Here is a 6,242-nt window from a genome sequence, read left to right on the forward strand (position 1 = left end):
TACCTACATTGTACATGATTCATCACCTCAACGTTTTTCGTGGTTTCATTGACAATTACTCGATTCGGAGAGCACAGAAAATCCCCAGAAGATGCACTTCAGAGATTTCTTTACAGAAAATCTGCTATACTTCTCCTTGCGATCAGCAAGACAGAAGCAGTTCTCCTCGGAGTCCACAAAAACACATTTTTTTGTCAACTCAAAAAGTCTAAGCTCTCCTTCTTCTCAACTTCCATTTTTCGTCAACACTGAGGAAAAAATAATTCTCATTTTCCATTTATTTGTGTGGTGATGCATTGCATTCTAAATTTTGCAATTCTAAGTTAGGGAAACGGTTCAATGCATTAATTAAGTTTTATTTTTAATTAATTATTCAATTATTGATTTAGAGAGAAAGAATCACCCTTTATCTTTCACACAGGATTATTTACATCACTTATTTTCCATGATTTTCAATTAGACGTTGCTGTGTTTTTCATATTAAAATTCATAAACAGTAGTACTACTACCAACGAAATGTGTATACATGAAAAATGGAACTAAAAAGTGAAATTCAAATAAAATTTACTTAAAATTCCTCTTCTTTTCGTCTCTGTCTTACGGCAGATTGTACCGAATCTCGTTGAACTCTATCCTTGATTAACGTTCCCGTTCACAGCAGTAATTCTCCTTTCTGGATTTTTTCACGAACTAAATATTATCTCTTACTACTTGTGCCTCACACTCTTATACTAAATCCTGTGATCACACACATCCTTGATCCTGGAAAATTTTCAGCTGAAGCAAACTCGGCCAACAAGTTGAACCCGTCTTGCTTAATTTGCCGAAAATTACAGGGACGATTTCTCAAATCATCTGAAGCTCTCTAATTACAGGACAGAGTTCAATCACCTTTTCTCTGGAAGAGAGGAAAAAACGAATAGGCCTGCAATCACTATGTCATCAGATTTGGAACATCCCTTGTTAGCCGTAAGCGAACGTGGCCTAACCTACTCCGTGGTTACCAGTTAACTTCGCGACTATCACTTTCGATTCACGACGAGACCAGATGGTTTTTTCTATTTGATTTTATCGCCATTGAGAGCGATTTGTGTGCGACAATGACGAAGTGGCGCGATTTCACCGCGCGACGTGCTCCCCGCCACCGTAGATGTGAGCCCAGATTTTTGGCAATGTGTCCGTTTGAAGATGCCCCACAATAGCTTGATTCCTATGGAACGACAGCTGTCGAGAGTGTTCTTCCAGAGACAGCGGCCGGTACCGGTTCATCGCACACATCTGGACCGATCGGATGGAGACGTGAGTGCGGCGCAAGCATAACATGCGGCGGCGCTGTTTCACAGAGTGCGATGACAACCTCCACACGGTTACGTCATAGGTGCGACCGTGTCCGAGCGCATGAGGTAACACTGCCAAGCCTGAGTGATGTACTCGTTGAAATCACCGCCGAAACTCACTCGAAACTAGCTTGACACGACTTCTGGAAAACCTCCTGAAAATGTCAGTTCTTGTTTTTTCAGCTTAAATTTCTGTGAGTCATTTCAATCCAGTGAGCCTACCTTGGGGCCTGATCTCAGAACTCAGGCCCCAACTTTCGTTTGCTGCTCAGCTGTGATTTCGAAAAGATCCGATTAGCAGCTCCAAGAGACATCAGGAAACAGAATTACTCCAATTTACATCTTAGCTCTTTACTTTCAATTTATTTCATAGTGAAATTATAAACAGATTTTCTAGTGCACTGGTGGTTAGGAGATTACTGTTCTGCTACGTAATAATCTTACAATTTTCTCAATATGAAAATTACTGAGAAGTTTTTTCAAATTTAGTTGTAAATAGGAGGTTGAAATAAACTTTATATAGCTAATATAAAATTGTAGTTCCCTTTTATTTAAAAAAAAGGTTGCCGGAAAAAAATGACCACGAAGCAGTGGAAAAAGAATCCAATAAAACGAATGTCCAGTTCTGCAAAATTGATGAAGCAAGGTTCGGGAAATTTTCGTTGTTAAATTCTCCCTACTAGCTAAGGGACATCAGAATAATCGTCACTCGGAACTCGGAGACTGGTGTAAAAATCTCCCAGGCGAGTGAACTAATAATTGTGCTGCGTCTCAGGGCTCAGACTCTTAAATTTCTCGGTGGTGCCCCGCGTTTTCGTTGTGCCACATGGAAACCACGTCTAACTTCTACCCGCTACTCTAATGAGCAGACGATCCGAGATTTCTCCAACCGTTGGCTTGAAAATGGAAATCCGAGCGCACGTGGGTTCCTGGAAATCTAGTGGAAGTGAAAGTGAAAGTCTAGTTGCAGAAACTAAAATCCATAGATTACTGTCTCTTTCTGTATCAACGAGCCACTCTTTGTAACCAGATATTTTGACAACAGTTAGAACGGGGAATCTTTCGTAAACAATTGGTAGATTTTGTAGATAATCTTTTTTCCGGATTATGTATTGAATCATTTGATGTAAACTGTTTATCTTCGTTCTGGGTTTATTTAAGCTCAGCATGTAGTCAGTTAGTTAATTTTTCTTTTGACATAGTAGCATCCTGTTTCGCGTACGGCAACCAAGAAGCGCTCGTCTTTTCGGGGATTCAACACTCCGCAATTTTTTTCTCCGCAGTTTCAAATACTTCTAAAGGATTTGCTTTCATGTCCAAAGGTGTTTTCAGGGTGAGTGTGCAGAGTCGTGAAATTTTTCCCCGATTTTTAAAAATACGAAGTGACATTTCTTGAAATACAGAGGTACTCGCGATCTCTGAACTAGCTGCTAAACTCGGGTTTTCCATGCAACAATGATTCATCGCAGCGGTCCTTGCAGATTCCGAGCTGGAGCTGCCTCCTCTGTTCCCAGCACAGCTCCCTTGTCATGCAGACTGGTCTGACATGAACGAACGCATCAGGTAGGTGTTGTGACAAATGACAAATATGTCATCACGTGTGCTCCGAGTAGATACGAATCTTCACTCACTCGACTCCACGCTTATCTGCGTCCGTAATTGAGCGTGTGCACGCTGATACGTGCGTACGTACGCTGAACCCGGCAGTTATCTGATCAACTTGTCATCCGAGGTGATCGCGTTGCGCAGACTTTTTCGCAGTCGCCTTTCAGTTTCGATGGAAGATCTAGTGAGGAAACGTAGTCGGGCTATGAGTGGAGATTAAGACTTTTACGGTGTTTCCCCACAGCTTTCGCTTTGTTGCGTTGCGTCTGCGGCAAAGCAGTGGCACACGAGATGTTCGTCGAAGATAACGCTGGAACGCATTAAATACGCCTAACATGTTTTATTTACTCGGAAATCGAGCGGAATGTTTCAAACATGCGCGACTTGTGAAGAAATATCGAGTTTTCGCTAAATTTCCGATAAGGTGGCGCTTAGAACAAGTGGTACTGCGCTTTGAGAACAGCACTCATTTGATCCTTGATGATCTGAGATTTCACCTCATTCCTTAAGTCCCCAATAGGTTTTTCAACATCCAATTTCCCAACTATGCGCTTTCCTTTGTGCTATTAATCGGTAATTCCTTTCCTGGATACCCTTCTGTTCACCACGAAAAATTACCCACGACCTGGGCTATGTTCAAGACAAAGCTCGGAGTTGCAGGGTTCCTAACTACATCGTTCATTGCTCCAGAAATCGAACCACCCAATGCCCAATTTGTTGGGTAATTTCCGCAAGTGAAAGTACATCTCATCAAATACAAACTAGTCGCACCTCATTAACGTCGTTCATGATTGAAAAAACCACCAAAACACTACATTCGTAAATCGAAAGTAGAATATTTGCGAGGGTAAGCTTGGCATGAAACTCAACCTTACAGCATGAGCTCATATATTCTTAGATCGTAGCGAAATAAAATAATGAATGGTGTTCTGAGATTCTTTCTCTGATTAAGGCATTATTCCTCTCTTCTTTCTTCAAATTTCAATAAAACCTACATAAGCATATTATCAATAATTATTTTCTGACGGCTCTCCTAAAAAAAGACAATTATTCGATATTACGGATTTGTGATCCGAGTATGCGGTTTTTACCCACATTTTAGTTCTAAGTTTGCAAGTCAATCTTAACTCTTGTGCATACCCTCCGATAAACTTAGCAGCCTTACAATTTCTACTTTTCTTTCATTCAAGTTTTACAGATGATAAATGGAATTATCCGAAAAAAAGAACTGTTCACGCCAGTAGCTGTTGATTTTTCCCACACAGTGAAATGATCTTCTTTTACTTTTTCGGAACTTTGTCCCACTTTTTTGTCCTCCAGAAAACTACGGGATCAAGAAGTGGACACGCGCAGTTTCAACCCTGAAGCGCCGCATATCGACAGTCGTGTTCGTCCCTCTTTTTCCTCTACAATCAACCAAAAAACTCGTGAAACTCATCGAGCTAGGAGGTCATCGCTGTGAAACTAGTGTCCGGAAGCAGCTGCTACACTCGGGCACTAATTCCATCAGCAATGGAAGCGGAGACAAAATGCGGCCTTCGGTGTAGTGCCTACTGCGTTTTTCCGCATAGCCACAAATTCATTTCGCGCACTGTGCGACACGTTCGCGGTGCAACGACGCACGGCTACGATGAGGAAAAAACGACTGGCAAGTCGTTAATCAGTGTTGAGGTCTCTTTGTTGGTTGCTGGCTGGACGTAGGGGCAGGCGAAGGTGGAGGCGGAGGAGGCTGAGATCTGCACGGGGACGACGCCAGTTCTGCATCATCTGCCGTTGCCGTCGTTTTTTGTCGGCCACCCACAGCTACGGAGCCCGGAGAATCACTGTCGTTGTTTAAATCACACGACCCACGCGAACAATGCATTCGAAATCCGTCAGGCCTTTTGTCGAATAGATTTCTGCTGTGGCTAATCAAATAGAGGAGCACCACGGATACTTGTACTACATGCCGTACTCCAAAAATAGGTATCATTGTCACTGTAAAGGTTATGGTATAGAAATACAAACTAGTCACCCTCACTAACCTTCTTCTCATTCGGAAATATGACCGAAACACTATTATTAATTGTTATTATCATTCAATACTATTCGAAACCGAAAATAGAATAATTACGAATGCAAGCGTGGCAGACTCATCGCAGCAGCAGTCCAGTTGAGGATTCGCTATCAGCTGCTGAAACTACGGCCACATAATATATATATATATATATATATATATCCAAGGAAAAATTTGTATCCTAGCCCACTCTGTTCTGGTTCATTCTACGGTCCCAGCACAACATTACCGTATATTTCCTGAAATTCTCTGAAACTTGCTCTTATCGAGTTTGCACTGCCATTTAATAATCGAAATGAAGAAATTTCATGAAGATGTAGCTGTCTCAGTTTTTAGTTGCATTGCTATTAGCCAACATCAACTTTCATTAATAACTAGTATTTATCAGTGCGAATTGATTACAAAACGTACTTTTTTCCAGCACAGCTTAATTAACCTACAGAGGAACCTTAATTAATGCTGAAAAATCACATAATTATTTTTCTGCATTCCACATGCTTTCCCTAATGCAGTGGTGAACGCGATTCTTTGCAGTCTCATTTTTTCTGAGATTTTCTTCCTGTAAGAGTCCTTTGTTGTTATGCTGCTGTTAGCATGATGCGATATGTTTTGCTCTACGCCATCTAAGAAAAGATTACTGTGTATACTGCCTTTTTCCGCTTCACAAACTCCTAGGAAAAGGCGTAGTGAAACCAAATGATGTTTTTAAGGTTTATAATAGTTGTGATCTACATAATGCCTCTCTCTTAATAGCTAGCTGTTGCTCCGCTGATCCCCCTGCACTTACCGTTCCTTCGATTTTTTTTCTGTCAGTCTAATTGCATCTGCTTGTCACTGTGTATTCAAAAGATTATCGACTAATAAGTATTAGTGAGCTATCAGCCTCAGTCCCTTAGACCTCCTATAATGCGCGTCTTAAACAGTCTGCTGACAATTAGCCCGGGGAAAGTCATTATCGCCGTTTAATTTGCATATAAAGTCTAATTACTAAGAACTTAACATCTTTTTTGCCTCAAAGACACATGAAACCAAAATCCTCGGCACACAGCACACGCGTCACGTTTTGGATTTTCCATTCTTTGCGGCACCTTTTGGACCGAAATAAGATTAGAGATGAATAAAATGTTGGGTCTTCAGCAGGTTTAGCCATTGTTGATGATTCAAATTTAATGGTGATTTCGGCAAAAATTGTTCCAGAAAAGAGAGTTTATGTTCTCGAAAAATCCATTTTTTTTAATTTCTTC

Source organism: Necator americanus, chromosome II (genome assembly GCF_031761385.1).
Source record: "Necator americanus strain Aroian chromosome II, whole genome shotgun sequence".
NCBI classification, from domain to species: domain Eukaryota; kingdom Metazoa; phylum Nematoda; class Chromadorea; order Rhabditida; family Ancylostomatidae; genus Necator; species Necator americanus.